This window comes from Agelaius tricolor, unplaced genomic scaffold (genome assembly GCF_023055355.1).
Source record: "Agelaius tricolor isolate 1412-34295 unplaced genomic scaffold, bAgeTri1.0.p SCAF_11, whole genome shotgun sequence".
Lineage (NCBI taxonomy): Eukaryota > Metazoa > Chordata > Aves > Passeriformes > Icteridae > Agelaius > Agelaius tricolor.
In genome coordinates this window covers 17,715,350-17,737,545 of record NW_027269271.1, presented here as the reverse complement: position 1 = coordinate 17,737,545, position 22,196 = coordinate 17,715,350, and positions in this window count along the sequence as shown.

The following is a 22,196-nucleotide window of genomic DNA, read 5'->3' as shown; positions in this document are numbered from 1 at the left end:
CCAGGGACATATATAACTGTAATTTAGTGCTTTATCTGGACTAAAAATTTTTAAACATCAATGCAAATGAAGAAACAAAACTTTACAACATCAAAATAATTATCTTTCTGTGTTACATAAATTATTATCCTAAATAGTGGAGAAGCTCCTCCACCTAAGAAAAAATTCAAATACATTCTCTTAGTGCCTTTGAAATACACCTCACATACATTTGGATAATGAAAAATTCAACCAGCTATTTTATCCAAAATAATAACCATATTATTTTATCTGGAATGTAAAGGATATAGTTTCATACCGAGTGACATGGAAAACTAACTGCTGAAGTGAATGCAGACAAAAACAAATCCTTTGGTTTTATAGGTGAGACATCATGGAAGAAACAGGACAAATTCCATGAAGGACAGACATTCAAATTGTGAGCTTGAGGTTTACAGGCATTTCGGATCAGTTTTGTACCTTACTGTGTCCTTCCCTTCAGCTCTTGGGAATAAGGCTAGAACTGTGCACATACAGATGAGAAAATACACACTAATTTTGAACCTGCCAGGTACTAAAGAGTTAGTATGGATCAAGCCATAACAAAAATCTCAAGCCCTTTACTCACTCCATATTAATATATCTCCTGCAGGGTAAGTTATGACCTATCACTGTACTTTTCTAGTTAGTTCATGGAATACACTATTAAAGCCCTACAAAAGTCAACCCAAAGAATGCTTCATCTTAGAAAATGTTCAGTAAAACTTCCAATGATTTTGAGTTGGGGTTAGTTCAATGGAGCGAAAATTAATTTTCAAAATCAGTGAAATTACTGATTATGGTGCTTAATGCAATAGCATTATATGGCTGAATTTGCTTCCATCTATTTGGATAAAAATTTCCTATTTCATAAGAAGCTTCCTTTCCATAGTCCCTTTTAGACATATTTGTCAGAAGATGTGTACACTTCCACTGCCATGAATTCCAAACAGGTTCACTAACCTGTGGGATACTAATCTCACTAATAACTGTGGGATATATTATATAATATATAATATTATATAATATATATAATATATAGGGATATATAATACCTGTGGGATAACTAATCTCACTAACCTGTGGGATAAGTGGGAATACCTGTGGGTAGGGAGGAATTCAGCCTAGCCTAGGGAAATAGGAGCAAAATCAAAACTACCAGAGGATTCAAATTATAATTGCATCCAGTGCATGAAGTTTCTTTGTAGGAAAGAGGTTTCAGATGCAGATCTATTTATAGAAGAATATTGACTATTTTTCCAAATGACCATATTAATTTATGACCTCCAGCAAATCCTGCTGAAATGAACAGGGTAAAAATTATTAAAAATCATATACAGTGAAAAGTAGGGCTCATCTCTTTCTCCCATTTAAAAGTTCTTCCTCCTCTAAGCTTTGACCCATTATATTAAATGTAGCCGTCACAAAGGAAATCAATTCACATATTCAAATTATTGAGATTTACTTTACAAGGAAACAATCAGAATTATAAACTTGGTCATGAATATATTTTTATCGCATGTTACAAAGGTCTGGGTGTCTTGTGATCACAGTTACACAATAACTCTAGTACACAAGAAACAAAGCCTTGTTATATTATGAAATCATCAACGCACCTTAAACAATTGAATTAGACTTCATAGGTATAATAATTAATATGTGCAAAAAAGAGGAACAAAAGATCAAAACAACTTAATTAAATGCCAAACTTTACAAGCATATCCTCACCTCTGATATGCAGACTTAAAAGCATGTAGGCAAGACTCACAGTTGGAACCATTCTTTGGTTTAATTAATTACTGGAATAGTTAAATGGCATTGACTGAAGAAAATACAGGATCACTTAATGGAAATGTAGAAGTTCATAACAACCTCCAAGGCGCAAAATAAGAAATTATTTGATCTTGAACTTATGGCTGCTTAAAACATTCTTTTAAACTTCCAAGATGAATTCAAAAATAATATGTTTTTAAAGAAAAATACTATATTTTGAGTAAATTAAGAAAAAATTACTACATTATTCTCAAAATGATTACAAAATTCTCAAAAAGTACAAAAAAGATTAATTTTAAACTGGAAAATTATCTCAGATGTGAGCTGTACAGATTAGAGCACTGTGGCAAGTTCTAATTCATCCAGTCAGTTCCTTACACATTAGAAAATGCAAGGTTGCTTTTTCTTGGCACATTTCTGGGATAATATTTTCTAAATGTTTTCATTTGGAAATCTTTTTAAAAATATCAGGCACAAATATACATTTCTTTAAAATATTAACAGGGTTTTGTAGAGCTGTGAATAAATTGCTTACATGTGTGAAAGACTAATGAAATTACTTTAGGCCAGTCAGGTACAGAACGGCCAAGACTCCTGCTGAATTCCTATCAATGGACCTCCACATGCCAAACCTTGGCTTCTTCAGTGAGGACACATGCAGACACACAGACATCTATCACATCTATTGACTAAACCCAAGATCAGCTGAAATTCCAATTCAAAAAAAATGGCACCATTCCAATCTCTTAATTAGTTGCTATATACCCTTATCACTTATAAGATTTTTCATGTGAAAACCAAAAAATTATAATCCTACTATATGTCTTACTTATATATAATTGAACAAGACCCAAAAACAAAAAACCAAACAACAAAACCAAACTAAACAAAAACAATCAAACAAAACCAAACCTACTTTAAATTCAAGTAAAGTTCAGAAATATAACTGTTAAGGATCTTGTAGCCCGAAATTTAGAGATAACAGAAATGCCTTTTCATTGTATTAGATTATATGAAGAAAATCTGAGATAACTAACCTCAGGACATGCAGTTAATTAAGAACTGAACTGGAACAATGGCTTTCAAATCAGAAGCTAATGTGTTGCCAGCTGGAGTGCATGGAACCCCCATGGTAAGACTGAAAATACATGTTTATAAACTGTGTTCCTCCATGTTTTCTGTGCTCTGGAGAAACCCAGAACAGTAAAAGATACAGAGTAATAAAACACAGCCCACAACAAAAGAGAAGGCTTTTTTTAATAATAATCATTTCTTCCTCCCCAAAAAAGGAAGAACTCTTTCCCATGAAGGGAGAATGGAAAATTGAGGATGGAATAGCACTTATTTGAACAAAAATAGTCAGTAAAACTCTTCCCCTCCCCCAGTTATCTTACACAAATAAATTGTTTTCTCTGCAGTCCACCAATTTTTTTTTTCAATTTCTTAACCAAATTTGACAGCAGGATTTAGTTTTTCCAGTTCCCTTTAAAAACTCAGTCAGAAAGTTAACACTCAGCTTTAGAAAAACTTAATAGAACTTGGTGATTACTGTTCATTTGCATACAGAGATTTAAGCAAAGATATAAGTTGTGGTTTAGATCAATTTCAAACAGACATATAACCGATTGAAGAAAAGCTCTGCCTCATAAACTTAATATAATAATAATAATAATAATAATAATATTCAGAGAAATCTGTCAATAAACAGATTTCCCATTGCCCATATGCTAGCAGGGTGCATGCTCATAAAATGAGATGTAATCAACACACCATGTTACATTTGTGAAGGAATGCCTTCTTTAATCCCTGAAAAAGGTCCTTCACTGTGCCAGGAAAGAAAGAGATCAAGGAAACCTAGAAGTGCTAATTGTACTGCTTTCTGAAATGAGATGCTAATTCCACATTTACACACTTTCACTTTAGACTACCTAAACTAGGAATCTGCTAATGAAAAAAAGAGAACTGTATGATAGAGCCATGAAAAACAACCCAAACAACCATTGCTTCTGACATCCAGTTTCAGCATCATGGGTGAGATACTATTGGCAAAAGATCTTCTAAGAGATTCAATTAAATAATTTTTTATTATCAACAAATAGGATTTTGAAATGATACTAAAAGTTATAGCAGTAACAAATCAGTCCAAATGCATATTATACTGTCTACTGTGCAGTCCAGAAAGAATAGAAATTTTAATGAATAAAATTCAATTTATGTCTAATTTGATGCCTACAATCTTCATTAATATGTCTGTTCCAAATACTCATTATAAATAGAGGTCTAACAGGTAAAATCCACTGATGTTCATCCCATTATTTAAATTAAATACCTTCAATTCCATTAGGTCAAGTCACTTGCATTTCTGCATTTACTAACTCTTAGCTAATCCAAAATGCCAGCAAGGATTTACCAATCCTAAAATACCTCTGTCTATCTCTAAACCATTGCAGTTATCTGTTATAGAATAAATTAGGAATAATAGGATTCTTGTTTCTCCAGACTATACCTATTTTAGTAATTTAGAGATAAAAGCAATTAGTATTAGATCCTTTTTGCATCTCATTTTATTTGGTATTATATTGAATATTCCTATTCTTTATTGGATAGCTCCTCTATAGGACTCTAATATTAGCATGTCTTTTGTACCTTTTAACTATGTGAAATGTTTCTAGTAAGGGTAATAATAGGACCTCTTAGACATCTTTTCCATTTACTAGTGAGCTAACATGGTAAGACTAATATTTAATGTTATTAATAATTCTCAAGTCAGGAGTTCAGAATTAAATAAGGAATACAAAAGATTGCTAAATTTAAACCACTGTTTAATTTTGGTAGAGGTATGCAAATCAAGAACTGGTGCAATGCCTGGGAGAAAACTGTTTAAACATGCTTGAATTTCTCTTTAGTTCTGTTTAACCCTCAGGTTTTTCTTTCCTGATAAACATTTTCCCTAATGCCTGCTGTGCAAAGAACAACAAGAAAATCACCAAAGCTCCCCACACCGTATCAGGGACTTTTCCTCAGTCATTATCTTACAGCTGCCATAAGTAGCATGAAAGGTATGAATTCTGCCACTCCCAACAGGGATCCAGGGCAAGGCATTCGGCGTGGTGTCTCACAGGGAGGGAACATCACCGAGGAGCTGCATCTGTACCTAGCTGAATTCAGTCTCCAGCCTCCAATGCTGGAAGAAAAACATTCCTAGTGCAATTAATGCATGTGATTCCTTTTCCTGATCTCGAGGAAAACTGGGGCAACAGAGTCACTTCTGCTAGTTTGCTGCTGAGCCCGTTGACTTCTCTACTAATGACAGCTGTCAAGGGGAAAACAAAAATCCTAATATAAGCTGAAAAAGGGGGTGTCTAAGGGGAAATGAAGTGTATAGTATATGCTAAAACATTACAGCTCTATGTAGCACAACAAGATATGTTACACTTCTTAAAATACATTGAAAGTGTTCCTTCCTTGACAAAACTTAAAACTTCAGTACGTCAGGGCAGCTTTTGTTGGCCTCTGTATCCATAAAAACAATACTTGTGATCCAGGAGACTGCCTCAGGAACACTTGGTGATTAAGGCTATTTTTTAAAAAAATATATTTTTGGTATTTTTAGCCTGAAAGAATTTTTAGGTCTAACATTACTTAAAATATAACTACATTTAAAAGCAGAGTTCTTTTTTATCTTTTTTTTTTTTTTTGTATATACGTATACATATATATAAAGACAGAAACATGGCTTCAAGAACAATTAATTAATCTTTGCATTACCCTCAGTTCTTGAAAATCCTCATTTTCAGGGAAAAATGCTGTAATATCCTATAGTGACATAAATTAATATACAGTATGCTTAGAGACTACAGGATAGAGGGTGATTGTAAATACTGGTTTATAGTAATACCATATGCCCCTATAGTTGTTGAAGGCACTTTTTTTCAGCTCAGAATATAAAGTTTCTATCAGTTTTCAGATGGCAAAACCTGCAGCATTTGCAATTAGCAAATTTGATATAGATCTGGCCAGTATTTGCTGAAGATAAAGGAAGAGGTGTAAAAAGTCATATATACTTGAAAACTAAAGACTAAGTAAACATAAATCAGAGTTCTGTGGGACTAGATTATGTCCATGACATTTTATCCAATTGTTTCTGTCTCTCCTGTTATTTTTTGTTAGAGATCTGAAAGTATAAAACTTCAAAAGTCTTATGGGGACAAAGCTCATGGGGTGAAAGAGAGAAAAATAGCCTGGATAAAAGGTCAGAAGTTGTGGAAAAGGACATAAAGTAGAATTCAAACATAAGTACCACGTCTGATAGATTCTTGGGAATATTTCCATTTAAATTATCACTGAGACAAATTTTTGAAAATAACTGCACATATGTGCACGTGCATAGAAACAGACAAGCCAATAAATCAGTGTCAGATTAAACACCAATGCCACAAGACAGTGAACAAAATATTGAACACATGCACACACTGTACATGCCAAAGACATTGCAGTTCTTTTTACTGCAATTTTTTGAGATTCAAATTAATTTCAATTTTTTTTTGTACTAGTAGAAATCCAAGGCTTATTTTAGCTTATTTTTAAAACCTTTGCTTTATGTAATACTAGCCAATATAGAGTTCTGGGGTGCATTTTATAACATCAATATTTCAAATAAAATAAAACAACATATATGTTGTTTGAAAAAATAGAAAGATGTGTATTGAATTCTATAATTGTCTCTCCATTTAAGTATGTCTCCTACAAATAATTTTGTTTGGGAAAGGCATATAGTGTCTATGTGCATTTTTTTCCTCTAAATGAAATCTAGGAATTGCATATGGTTTTCTTTTCAGGCAGAATAGCTTTTAAATTGATCTATATATCTATGTAAAGAATATCTTTTTTGTGTACAATGATTGTTTTTATATTTTTGCATTAAAAACTCAGTCTATACACACTGCATTGTGAACACACATTAGAAAATTTAATTAAACTATTAAACCTGTAACCTATTAAACTTGAACTAAAAGCTGTCAAATGCCAGGGAAGCCATTCCAAAAATGTAAGCACTCTTATACCACCATTAAGAAAATATACCTGAAAGGAGTTACAGAGCACAGTTTCCTACCCACATGAAATAATATTTTTCTAAGTCTAAAATATAATCAAACTAGCCCATTAAAATCACACATACTTGTTCAGAGAAAGAAATACCTATGAACCTAAAAGAGGACAAATAAATCCATTTCGTTAGTTGCACTGTGCAAGGCCTTAATCAAACAATGATTTATGCACGTGTTTATGCACACAAACTACCCCATGGATAAATCTCACACATGTAGTTCAGGAAAAATTAGCTGTTGCAGGATCAGGTCCTAAATAAGTGCATGCTCAGATGATTGGGAAGCTGTTCCTGAGATTGATACTCAGCCAGGCTCAGTGTTGGCTATTTAATTGAATAATCCAACTGAATGCATTTGAATTGGATTATTTGTGGAGTTAATGCAACACAACATGAGAAAAATGGCAGCATTGCACCATTAGATGACAATTGTTGGTTGATCAACCTGAAGTTATCATGCTGCAACGTTAATGAGAAGCCTGAAAAAACCTCAGGGGAAAGAGGCAAAGAAATGCTTCCTTAATTAAATAATATGTTAAAATCTTTAGTCATTACTACCATCAATCTATTTTCATGGATTGTTCAGGAGAATTAACCAAGCCAAAATTGGAGGTATCATAATGTCTTAAAAACCTATAAACATGTAAGACAAAATTACTTAAGTGTGTAAAGTTGGCATGCAGAACAGAATTAATCCCATTTACTGAACTTTGCTCCTTCTTAGTTTCAGTCTTGCAGGGGCCAAGGCGATTACCTAGCTCATTTCACAAATTAATTCTATGAAATGCTAACAACCATCCCTAAGTCACCATTTGCTTTTACAAAGACATCTACCCTGCCATGCCATTGCCAGTTGATGAGTGATGAGAAGCATCAAAACAAAGTAATTAAGAGAAATAGAAGAAAGGTGGTGCATCTCAATGACAGGCAGTATTAATTATGCCCTGTGAAAGCCCGCTACAGCTCAATGGTCACTGCGGGAAAGAATTATTAGTGGCAACTTATTCTAATTTTGTGAGCCAAATTGTACTTGGGCTCCTAGAGTCCATCTCAACATTCATATGAACTGTGAGAGTAATTTTATAGTTGAAAATGTGCATAAGGCCCCTGTCACCCAGTGGTGGCTGGAATAGAGTGGCTGTCCACATAGATGTAGTGTGGAGGGACTTACAGGTCCCTATTCCATGTCAGCTAAATAGGAGAAGGGACTTTTGGGCTGGAAAGTCCATGTGAGGCAATTTGAATACCAGGATCCTTGTACTGTTCCTATTTATTATTTGCTTCTTCATATTAATTTTGTGTTTTCCTGCTAAAACAGGTGCAATCAAGCAGGAAGTGCCTCACACAACACACCAATGATCAGCCACATGCCACACGCAGTGCAGTGCACACATAACCCACAGGCTGTTTTCAAAATACTGACTGAAAACAAACACATGGAAAGAAATCAAACCCCATTTGCAGGAAATGTTCACGGAAAACATGAACACTGTCTTCCAGGATACATGGGGTGACAGGGAAGGATGTTTGATTAGCTGTTCAGTGCGCTGCTGATGAATCAGGGAATGATATGATACTCTGCTGGGGAGAATGATAAGATACAGGCTATGCAGGGATGAATCAATCTGGCTCACCTCCTTTTGACAGAAGGTGTGTTTAATTTAATGGAATTACATCCTTGTACGGCTTGCCGTGAATGGCTAAAAAGGTGATGGCCAACACTGGCAATGTGTCCTCAGTCTAATCCAGTATTTCCATATTCCTGATGTTTGGAAATGGTGTTCTCAAACCTGAATTAATCTACTTTCAATTAATGAAATGTTTCATATGAAATTCATTACTCTTTCTAGGGGTCAGTGAGAAGATAGAGACTTCAGTCAATTCAGGAGGCAAGTTCTGCTTAAGCCATCTGAGACAAACTAGCCTTCACTAAGTAAAAGAATGATGGGATGCAACCTAGAACCTTGGTGTGGAAGTCTTGAGGTAAGGAACTGATGCAAAAATCTATTTTGTGAATGAGAATAAAAAGAAAAACAAAGAAAAGGAATTTAAAAACTTAAGTTGTTCCCAAAAGAAAAAGCATTTTAAGTTAATAGCCACAGTGAAAAAGAAAATCCCATATGGAATGAATAATTTTTCTAACACGTCTTTTTTAATTTGGAATAAGATTTGTGATAAAAATGTTAATTCTGGAGATTTTAAGTGACAGAATATTATTCTAACTCATTCCTTTAAAGTCTCAAAAAAAAAACCCTCACAAAAGCTCCTTTGTTAGGCCTAGTTTAGGCCACCTTAAAGCTCCTTTCAATCAAAGTACAGCTTCTCATTAAGGGAAAAATTATTATTAACATCCTCATTTTGCTTCCTCATGTGAATTATTTGCATTCAAAAATGTGCATGGCATTAGTTTCAGGGTAAATGCAAATATGACAGCGGGATTTCTCACCAAGCTCCTTCTTATTATTAGCTCTTTTTATGCCCTCCATTTATTATTCCCTCATCATTTTTCACAATGTATTAAAATGTTACATTTCCTAAAATAATAATATTTTCCTTCATTTGGTAATTGTCTCAGTCCAGTCTACAAAAGTCTCCACCACAGTGCCTAGAGTCTATAATTTGGAATAGTTTATAATAATTGTTCATCACTTCTTAGGGGAGCCTTGGGCATTAGCTATCACAGTTACAGAATCCCTACTCTCCCACTGAGTTCATGATTATTTTAGGTGAAGTTCATGTAGCAGGGGGATAGGGCAGGGGCATGGCAAAGCTTATATTGTGACTGTCCCTGATAGACTCTCCACTGGGGGTCTGAAGATAAATTAAGATGTTATTCAGTTTTTAAGCTTCATCCATCCCATGTCTGCCAGAAACAAGGTCAGCTCCAAAACATATTTTGAGCTTATTTTAAATAAAACACCAAAGGAAAACAAACAAATGATTACTCTGACTCATCTTCCTGACATTTTAAGAGAAATGATCCTGGATGCTGAAGATTAGTCAAAACATAGTGCGTTCAGTTAGAACAAAATCAAGTTACCAGTGGCATACTCTCTGCCAGGGTTGTATTTGATAAACTGATTACAATTACTTCTTTTTTCCCTGGTCATATTAAAGAAATGAAAATAGATCTGACTAATAAAAGCAAACTAATAAAATCATTTGATCATCCTGATTCACTGCACTTCATCGTGCCAAGCTTCCCTGTTGACTCTCAAATTGTTATTGTCAAATTCTCGAGCATTTATTACACTCAGGATGACTTACACATCCCTTTCTCCTGTGACTGTGTTAATGTCCATCATTGCACCACCACCACCATTTAACTGCAGCAAAGTAAAGACCACTCTGATACTCCCCAATGAATATGAAATAATGCTGTTTCAGAGTACCAAATTCTGCAGTAAAATCATTTACTGTGATCTGTATTGACATGAACACAGCATCAAATTCAGAGATGTATCTGGATACATTTAAAAAGAGTTCATGGTTGACATAATTTTAAATTTTCTTCCAGAGGAGGCCCTAAGATTTACCATAATATCATTTGCCACTGTATCATTGAAACATTGTCACTGAGCTTGACCTATGATGTTGGAAATTACTGAGAGGAGTAGAACCAATAAAGCGGTTACTGGCAGGATGTATGCTAAAGGCAGATCATATCCTATTTATATCTTTCCTGTGCCTTATTCCATCTCACTTACACAAAGGTATGTGCCCATTTTGTACTCATGAGTGTCAGTGTGAGTAATCTACGTAATTGTGAGTTCGAGTAGCATAACTTACTGCCTTGGAATTCATTCCTTTTTTTGAAGTGGTTTCTGAGTTATAGTGGATTAGTTTACTGCAATGTTCTGTGGGAGAGACTTAGGTTACCTTAGGGATCACAATGAAATGCACCACAAAGAGCTAGAAGTGAAGGAAAGAGCAGAAACACATCATCCACATCATTTGGTTGTGACCCACTTAGCCAAATTAAAAGCAGCATAATTCAACTCCAAAAATTGTTCTACCCATGTGAAATCAAGACAGACATGAGTCATGGGGGAGGAATATGGAGGATGGATATGGCAGTGAATTCAAGAGACTGCAGGACAAAATCCTTGTCACCAATGTCTAATCAAGCCTGCTAAGTATTACAATGGGCATTTCTAGCACTTGTATCAGCCATCAGTGAATTTCACATTGAAATAATCTTTTGAACCTAAGAAATCCTAACAAGTGTGCTTATATGCTCTTTTTCATCTTCTCTATTCTCCTACTCTGATATGAGGATACACAGCAATTATTATTATATGTTTTTAAAGACATATTTGGCTCAGCTACATTTTTCTCATTCTTTAACCATAGATAATTAAATCAGTAACTTATTCCCTGTTCTTTCCAGAGGTCCTTCAGAGCACTGAGCCTTTCATCTGGGCAAGTAGCACAGCTTATTAAAATAAATTCATTTTAATGCCATCTAATTCTGCAATGATCAGTTAATTATGGACTCCTGTTTATTTTCCAGTCCAACATGAAGAAATAAAATCATCACCTGACAATCAGAGGAGTGCATTTCTATGATTGAAACCACAGTGTAGTACTCAGACACACCCTGAGAATCTCATTATTTCAGGAATAGTAAAGACAGGGCCACAGGTTGAAATGCAAGGCTATATTGGCTGTTTATTAATTTTTGCCAGTCAGCTCTGCTTCCACTTCCTTCAACATATGGACGTTTTCTAAATAATGGAAAAAAAAAATAACATCTGCAGTACAGATAGGTCAAAAAACCCAAAATCTGAACTCCTGTCAAGACTAGTAAAATGATATCATTTTCAAGAACTTGTTGAAGGGACAGTTAGCATTTGCCATAGAAACCCTATTTGGAGGGAATACCGTAGACTTGATATTTTCTCTTAAAGGTAAAAACCCCAGAAATTAAGCAGCTCTTCCAAAATACTTTCAGAGTTTTCTTACTTGGAAAGTGGTGGGTTTCCATCTTGGAACTTGACCTTTCTGCTGTATGCAACTATTCTCCCTAGTGAAGACAGCAAAGAGTTGTCTCAGTGTTATCTTTCAGAAGGGGCTGCATGTCAGAGTGGTTATTCTGAGAGATTATACTCTGTCCTGTGTTTCTGTTCCCCAAAGCTGCACACCTCACATTTTTCTTAGGGAATCAAGAAAACTTTTCCACTACCTGTGCCAATAGCTGCATTATAAATCCCTCTTCCTTCTCCTCTCAGCATTTGTATTTATCTGTTCCAAAATCCCTCAGAATGGGGCAAGAATCTCTGTTTGGACCTGTGGTACATCAGGATCACAAGCTGAGCCACAACCACCCTGTCCTAGGTGAAAGGAGTCAGGATTCACCATGGAAGGGTCTGCAGCAAGGACAAGATACAGACTGCAGTCTACAGAACACATATATCACATACAGGCTGTTATTCTTTAGACCTATGAGACCAAATCCTGACCTACACATCTCTTGGCTTCCAGCTACATAAATGTGTTTTTCCACAGACCAAATTTATAGAAATAGGAAATCTTGCACATCTCCAGGCAGAAGAAGCAGCATGGACACTGACTCAGCTTTGCTGAGGTCATAGTCTTCACAGAGCCAGCAGAAAGGACTGGCCATCAATTTTCTCCAGTATGATTTCACTTTTCTCATTATGTGCAAAAGCATTGTTCCAGACTAGTAGGCTGTGGCTGTAGGCTGGGGAGAATGCATTTCAGTGAGACAGCACTCATAAAAAAGCGCAACAAAATTCAGTGTGAAGGTTATCCTTGTTGCTAATGATAGCCCAAAATGAATTCTTAGCCCAGACAATAAGGACACTGACAGTGCTATGCTAGTGACTGTAGGGCCTCTTACAAACTCCACAGTGAGGCACAGCCACCAATGCCCAGTGCACTTATGTTGTAATTTAACCACAGCTGGTAACAAACTGCCAGAGAGCCTCTGGCTCACTCCATGTCCTCTGCCCTGGTGGGATGGGGAGGAGATTCTTGGGAAGAGAAACAAACAGTTTAATAATTTAAATTTAGTAATAGCAATAATAACAACAAACAAATGATAATAAAAGTAACAACAACAATAATAGTGAAAAGGAGGTAGAGAGGAAGGAAACCCAAGAGAAACAAGTGCATCACAATAAAATTGCTCAGCACCTGTAACCCACCTCTCTCCCAGCAGGAGGCTTCTGGCCAAAGCCTTCCAGTTTATACACTGAGCATGACATTTTATATTATGGAATATCTCTTTGGCCAGTTTGGGGCAGCTGTCCAGGCTGTGCTCCCCCTCAGGTTTCTCATGTACCTGGTCACTGGCAGAGCATGGGAAAATGCAAAATCCCTGATTCAGAATAAACATGCCTTAGTGACAACTAAAATTTGAGTGTATTACGAGCCTTGTTCTCATACTAAATCAAAAACACAGCATTTCACCACAGACTGAGAAGTAAATTAATTCTATTGCAGCCTAAATCAGGACTACTTAGAGGCCTTAACAGTCCAACCAGGCATTTCAGAAAAAACCCCAAACAAATAATCTAACAATTACTTCAATTTATTTAGCTATTTTTATTTACCTATTTCACTACTTGATTTTCTCATTAAATTTTTTTTTAAAAGATCAAGTTCCAATGCCTTTCTAGTACATGGAGAATGACACCTATTCATACAGAAATAAGCTGCTTCAAAATATTTTCTAGGGGGAGACTATCTCCTTCATCCACTATGAGATTATCTGTATTCAATTTCACTTGATTTTGTCTCACTTTTATCATGTATGCCATTCCACCTGCTAGAGAAGTTGAAATGTCTATCAGAATATAGCAAAATATATAGGAACAATAGGTCTGGATCTTTTATTAGTAGTTTTTACTGAAGATACACTCTCACACATCTACAGGCTGAGAAGAAAATGATAACTCTTATAAGATACACATTTTTCAATTCAATAAAATATGATTGACACAGCATGATTTAAAAGAGATATTGAAGCAGGGATCTCCTGATAGGTAACTATGAGTGCCTCAGTTAAGCACAGCTCATCCAGGACAGGGAGATGAAGGTCAGGATGTTGATCCATTTGAGCACATTCTTTTAGGAAAATGTTTACTGATGAGACAAAGTTCACTACTTTTTGGAAGGGTAAGGGGAGCATTTCATGTCAGGATGGAAAACAGAGAGAGGAAATCAGTGAAATACAGAGCTGAAATGAGACCTCTGAAAAAGGAATGAGAAGCACTTTTTCCATGAATACTTAATAATAAAAGCAAATAATAAAAGTAAAACCAAATACACTCAAAATACTGAACCAGACAATACTACTTAAATAGTCACCATTTGCAAATTGGCATTTTTCTTTTTATTTTAAGGCTGTGAGACATTCTGGGAAATAAGAATCTATATGGATAAGAGCAGGTGTTTTTTGAGAGGAGAGATAATAAGGCAAGTTGCATACTATGTGGAACTCTGCTCAGTTGAACCAAATTTATCAGGCTATTACTGCCTGTAAACCAAAATATGAGGAAAAATAACACGATACAGTCCATTTCTGTTTGCATAGATGAAATTAACCATTTTCACAGTTTCTGCATCTTCCTGGGCAAATTGAACCCCGAAGCTTTGTCTTGACAGTCTCTTACAGAAAAAGCATTTATTTTGGCTTTCATATTAATGCCTTTATCAGATGAAACTTTTACTTAGTCATATTTATATCAATTTAAGCAGCAAGCTTAGTGACTCAGCTTTCTAGCGGGCTATCACCTGCTTTCTTTCCCTTAAAAAAATGGGAGGAATTATTTGCGCTTATGAGAACAATGGGGACAGCAATGCACTAAAGACAAAAAATATATGAAATTATCCACACAAAAATTCCAGAGAAGATATAACTGAAGTAAATGTACCCATTTACTGACCTGCATCTTAAATTACTTATTTGAGTGAACAACACAGCACAAAGACAATCTGAAAGACCCACTTGGCCATTAACCCATTGAAAATGATGAGCTCATTTATTGAGGAATTCTGTTCATATTGATCATTTGCTACAATCATCAGTGCAGTATGCAGTAGAAGCTTAGCAAGCATAGAGATGAATTCAATGACAACATTTATTTTTATAAAGACACAGATTTGCTTACGCCTTTGCAGCCTGATCCCTTAATTTGAGATTAGAAGTGTCCATTGCGCTGGAAAAATATAGTTTAAAATGTACAAAAATTCCATAGTCTTAACTGGAAAAAATGGTTGCAGGGACAGGGGATTTTTTCCTAGTTTTTACACAAACTTGTTGAAGCCAGAATTTAATAGTGTAAATTGGCTGCTGTACAAATGCTATTTGACATTAAAACAAATCAAGATTTCTAGTACACTGGGATGATAGACAATACAGACACACAATAAATTAGTTTTCAAATCCAAAATTTGACTTAGAGAAGTGAAAGCACTATACATTAAGGAGAGAACAATGTGAGACATTTGAATGAGAGTTCCTGGTGTGATGCTGCTGCTGAGGCACCTTTCTTTACCAGTTATACTATTTGTATGTGGATGCATTCTTCCAGCAAACATCTTTTGCACTGGGTAAAATTGAGATGTTAGAACCACTACAATGTAGGTAGAAGGATACTCTTTAGAAAAGACAACAAATTCAGCAGAACAGTTGTTCTAGCACTTATCAAAACTTTTCAAAGTGTTAATTCTTCTCTTGTCCCTAATTACTGAACCATACTTCTTGTATCCTGACAGATAAACCTGTTTAAAATTCTTGAAGGGGCTGAAGAGAAATGACGTATCCAGCCCTGAGCATCTTCCACCACTTCTGTGACAACAGTCAGCTCAAGGCACTCTGACCCCACAGATGATTATCTGGGCATTGACAATGCTGTCTACAAAAAATGCCAGAAAATTAGCACTTCTGAATGCCTGTTTTGCATTCTTCAACTACACTATTAGAATTCTTTTGTCAAGAGAAGCATGCTACATCATTGTATTCATAATGAATGCTCTTTGATTTGTATGACTTTGTGTTTGTAATAGACCCAAACAAAGATCTCATTTGTTCTGCTGGCAAAAGCTAATCTGTACAAGGATTTTTTTTATTATTATTTTCTGTAGAAACTGCCTTTCTGAGCCTAGAGATTGGGTTAGCTAAAAGCTTCACATTCATTATCTTTAAGGTACCATGTTAATGAAAGGATTTTAATCATTGACATTGCTTTGTGAATTATTATTACACAAACCCCTGCTGTTGAGTAAGACAAAATTAACCCAGTGTAAGGGGCATTAAAAAAATCACAGCTAATTAGTAAGCTAACAGGAACAAAGAGAATTTATAACGAAGATGTTGAGAGGAAGACACGTAAAATCTGTAGCTTCCATTCCAACATTGATCTTTCTGTATGAAAATCTTTTTTCTGTCTGATTTGTTCCATTAGTCTTGAGCATTTTTATGTTTTGTAATTAGTTTTCTAAGCCACAATGTCTCACTTCTCTCAAACTGCAGAAATCCAAAGGCTCATAATAGAAAATGGAAGATATTTAAAAATGCTTTTAAATTATTTCCCTAGCGATCTATATCAGAAACATAAAATAATTCTCTGGATTATTCTGGGAAATTATTTCCTTATTCTCTGCTGTTCTCCATGAATTGCAGAATACTTTAACTAATCCAGCCAGGTTCCTCTGGAATAAGCCCTTCATTTTAATGGATTGATACTATTGTCCAGGTTGTAATTCCATATGGAGCAGACAAATGAAGCCATAGGTTTAAATCACTGCATGGCTTCCCTTCCACGCTCCTACTCATGCTGGTTTCCAATGGGCATCACATCATTGTGCTGATGTAAGAGCCAAGGATGAGACAATCAAATCACAGAGAAGTACTCATGCTGGGTGCCATTTGCTTATAATTGCTCTTTGTAAGTTATAGTTTCAGATAAAGCTCCCAAAATGGAATGAAGACAAAATAATAATTAAGTCTGTTTCTCTTTTTGAGCCTGACAAAGGCTTTAAAATTTTTTTAACGTGTTTGCCCTTCTGTTCATTATTCCACACATCCCCCCCTTCTCTCTTTTGTTCATCAGCCTTTTCAGCCTGATAATTAAGACTCAAAATATTTGCTGCAGTTGTTTTTTTTCTGAGACATCAATTGGTTTGTGTTGTAAATGTGGAACAACAATCATCTAGTTTTCTTGTGTGCCAGTAATTTAGTATTTCAATAATCTCCAATTGTTGAAAGGTTTAAAACAAATCAACATTTCTAGCAATTTCCTTTTCTTTGTGGGGAAAAAAAAGTGTGAACATAACAGTTAGAGCCAATAGTCTTCTATTTTCCTTTTTTTCTCTTCCTTTTTTATTTTGTGATCTTTATGAGGGAATTAAAACACGGGGCAATTGCATGGCATAAAACAGAAGACTCACTTCAATAAAAACATAACATTCTTGCACAGGGACAGTTTTTACAACCAGTATCATTGCTTCAGCTCTGCTAGTGCTGAATAATTCCATTTAACTCTTTCTCAAAATTTCAGTAAAATAAATGAAAGGTAGTATCTAATATATTATGCAACGGGTAGTACATTTTCATATGTAGAATTTTCCACAGAAGGATATTATAATGTTTAAAAATATTGGCTAACCAAGATGAAAAGCTGTAAGTCAAAATTTTGGTAGGTCTCTGATATATACAATGGATCCAGGAAGGGCAATGACAAAACTGGGAACTAGATGTTAAGCATGCCAGAATAAATTTTAGAATGATGAAATTTATTCTATTTCCATAATCCCTAAGCAGTGACCCACTCTCCACTTTATCAAATATTTAGGGAAGTACCTGAGTCACTGTTTTGGGGAGATCTGGGGATAGTAATCAAGCCAATTGTCTCAAATGGATTTAGCTATCCACTTCATGTAGCACTGAAACTGTTTCCCATCACTGGCCTGGTCAGGTAAATCAGGATTAACTCTCAGAACAGAACCAACCTCACAGTCCTCACTGCCAGTATATATTTTTTTCCCTTCAACATTGATACTCCAGGAACAAAATAGAGTTTTTCCTACATTACAAGTTTTCCTATAACACAACTTTCAGAGCACAGAAAAGCAGCACAGAGGATGTTCCTAAAATGATATCAAAATCCACAAATGATTCAGCTGAAAAACGAGGATGGACTTTCAAGCTGCAGACAAGAGACAGACCATAGAGCTCTCTGGCTCCTCTAGAAATTGGAAGCAATTCATCAGGCCAGTTGAGAAACGACTGGCAGTCAGAGAAGAGAGAATTCCATCTCCCATGCTGTGGCCCTTCCCCATGGGCAGCATGTGGCTCCTTAGTCCTGGAAATGAGGAACCTTCTGGGGACTGCAGGACAACAAAGCTACTCAGTTACACAAGCTCTGCCTCCAGTCACTATTCCTAAAATGCCATCCGCTCTCCAGAGAGATTACAGCTTCTCTCCTTACAAAATAGTTCTATACAGTTGTGGACAGAAGTTCTTGGATAATCACAATTCACAACAAGTTTCATTCCAAATTTTAGGGAATTCTGGCAAAGATTTCCTATGCCTTTTTCCTAGCCACCAAAATGGTACCTTTTCCCTCCTTGCACAAGATCAGCTTAATGCTGACCTGCTGGAATTCCTGCAAAGTGGAAAGCTACCAATAGCTGCAGCTGCAATAACCCCTACTTCTAGAGACCCATATGCTGCATTTGACTAAGCATGAACTGAAACTCATGAAAGGAAGGAACTGAATGATTTTTTCAGATGTCCACAGTGAATCTCTGTTGTCTATTGAATGTCATGTTTTTACTTATGGTAGTTGCTATGTATTTATGAAAATTAGATACATCCAAGTCTATCTATCTTTTTGGGTATGGCTTCACCTAGAAGTGTGGGTGTGCATTTGCCTGTAAGAATTGCATAGGAAAACTGATTAGAAAATAAGACTACCAACTCTGGCCCATTTGTGTTTTTCAGTTTCACTAGCTACCTGCGTATTTACTCAGATTTCATACTGATGTCTGTGGAAACTGTATGCAAGAAACAAATGTGTGATATATAATAGAAATTTGTTACTTATAGCAGAGAGATTTCTTCTCAATAAATATTTTTAAAGCTAGCCATTACAATCTGAAAATACAGAAACCAAGACAATACCCTATTTGAATAACTACTTCATGTTGTTCTAAATGTTTCTAGCTCTGTTTCTTCACAAAACTTATGTACATGGTTCTATATTAGCATATGTTTAAGTTTGTTGTTGGGTAGAGCTGAAATTCTGCTTCTTTTTCTTTAAGATGAGCTCTTACTATTTTAACGTTAAAAACAAAAAGAAAGAATTTCATACCACTTCTTTACAAGTCTTATACAAATGTTTTACAAAAGTTTTTGAATTTTCATCTTTGCTCTGCTTCTCTACAAAGCAGTTATCAGACCCCATGTGAACACTTTGGAAAAACACAGCCTGGCTGACAAATTAGTAGTATTTGGTGATAATATTACTAATTCAACATTTGAAAAGGCTGCTCACTGGGGAAAAATGACATGTTCTCTAAGTCACAGGAGAAACTAGGGAGATAGTTAATGGGTGTTGGCTGTGCTGCACATATTGTGCTCGACACTGTTCACATTGCAGCTGACTGACTGCCAATAGATGCGGAAGCAATTGTCAACAAGATTTATTGTTAGTTTCACATCTATACAGTCAGAGACAAAAGGCTGAAAGAGTTTTGTGAAGTTCAGTCCTGGCTTCTACTGAACAATAGCAACACACACTGATTAACATTAATGCTCTCACTGAAATAATTTTGCAGCTTTGGAGGTCTTAAAAGTTGTTTTCTTGAAAGAGCAAAATCCCCACAATCCTCAGTATTTTTTTTTCCTGAGATCAATACCTGACTGACTTCAGTTCTAGCTCACAAAATAGCAATTTTCCAGTTTACAACTGGTTTTGGAAACCTCAGGCTTTCTTGACAAAAGAAGTAGGGCACACAAAATAATTAAAAAGTAACCGCTGAGGAGGAGCAGATGTTTCTTACTCAAAATTACAGGTTGTAAGGAGCGAGGGGAGGGGGTCTGGGGAGAGGGTTTGGGGAGGGGGCAGTGGGTCATCTATGCACACTTTAGAGTTAACTCACCAGTTTGAAAAACCACAACAAACTTGTTATATAAATGTATGAATTCCGGAGGCATGAATTTCAATGAATGCTTTTTTCAGTTTCTGTTCCTGCGGTTTGTGCTTCTAGAGAATGTTTTTAACCTAGCTTCACTAAGGCAAAATTGTATGATTTACATATATTTTATATCTATATACATTCTAACTTCAGAAGGATAGATTTATTTACCAAATGCTACAGAATTTAAACAGAAATCAAGGCTCAATATCTCAGGGATTTAGCCAGAGCAAAGGGTTTGTGTCCTTTGAAAGATAAAAGTATTTTGAAGGCTCTTAGGATTGTCTTGCTTGAATCTCTATTGTGTTTGTCTCAGGTAGAATCAACTGAGGCGAATTTAATTACATTTTTTTGTTGCAGAAGACACCTCTAGTTTGAGAGTCTTCTTAACTAATAGCTTGAGACTATGATACATGAGACAGACTGACAGGAAATAACCAGACGGATTGTTTCAAACAAAAATTTCTGCAAAGACACTCTTACATGGCGGGGAGAACGTGGCTACAATTACAGGACTTACTCAGTGCTACTGGATGTTGCTGCACCCTGTATTAGGACCGTGGAAAGCAAACAGGAAAGGTATTTAGGCACATGCAAATACATGACATCCAAACAGCTGATAAAAGTCTCTGTTCGTTATTTTCTCCACCAAACTGGGCATAGATTATTGTAAAATCATAAAATAAAAAATATTATCTCTGGTTGTCCAATTTCAGGTGGCATTTCCCAACACAGATGCAGCTATTCAGAGAATCATCTTGGTAGTGAAGGACATCTGGATAACGGACAGCACAAGAGCATCAGAATATGTAGAAAATAGGATGTTAAAATTTTATGGCAGTTCTGGGTTGGAATGACTCTAAAGTGTCCTAACAAGTATTAAAAAAACTGACATTTCAGATAAGCAACCAGCTTATCTAAACATTATTTACAGGGCAATCACTTTTTTATTTTTTGCAGGAAGGGAGCTGAAATTGCAATGCCAATTTAAAAAAAAAAAAAAAAAAACAAAAACCAAACAATAACATTCACTACTAAGGAGAAAATCAAAACATTTTGAAACAGACTTCTGATAATTAGGCAAACCCTATTACAAGGTACAATATGGGAAAGAGTCTGTACAGGTCCTTGTGCAAGGAATTAATTGCTACTTTGCTGTTGAGTGTTCAAAAAAATAGATTTGACATTGTATTGGTTTTGCATGGCCTTGTTTTGATAGCAGGGAAAGGAGGGGGGAAGAGGGGGGAAAGCATTTTATCTCTTTATCTCTCCCTCTGTTTTAGGATTTTTCCTGTTTTCCAAAATATTTACCATTTTTTATTATCCTTCATAAACTACGACAGTCAAATTTAGAAAAACAATATTATAATAGTGTATTTGAAAATAATATTAAAAATATCATCTAGGTATGGGAAATACAACTGCTCTTTTCACATATGCTGAGAGTTCCAGGACTTTGTGTGTGCATGCATATACACAAGAACTGCCTCTCCAGCTCTGCCTACACTGGCTGTCCACATGGTCACTAACAAACAATACACCCACAGGGAAATTTAGTCCCTTACAGACAACTAATTCCCAGAATTAGCAGAACTGTAAATCATGTGTGCTGCTGAGAAATCATGGATGACTGTTGTGTATCTGCCTGAGCCAGAATAAAGCACTCACAGAGCTTTAAGAGAATCAAAAGGTATTACAAGGATAAAGCACAGAGTATTAACAAGGGTAATTTCTGAGGAAATGAGGCCAGAAGATGAGGTACACGCTGCACCGAGTGGTGTCCAAGACAGACCCCCTCTGAATCCTTCATTCTAGCAGTTCTGTGTTATGCACATGAAATAAATGAAAACTGGCAACAGAAAGATAGGCTAAGAGGAGTAGTTCAAACTTAATGATTTCAGATGGCAGAAATTTCTGTCAATTCCTTTCTTCTGCAGAGAATCAAATCCAAAGCTTCACCATATTTGTCTGAACAGTCCTGCAGACTGACAGCAGGGCTGAAGTGGTTCCTTTTTTTGGTCCTCTCCCTGGGTAAAGACACAGAGTACCACTTCAGCCATAAGCAAAGCTTTCTCTCCCAAGGCTTAAAATCCTGTCTTCTCTCAGGGCTCACATCACTTATACCCCC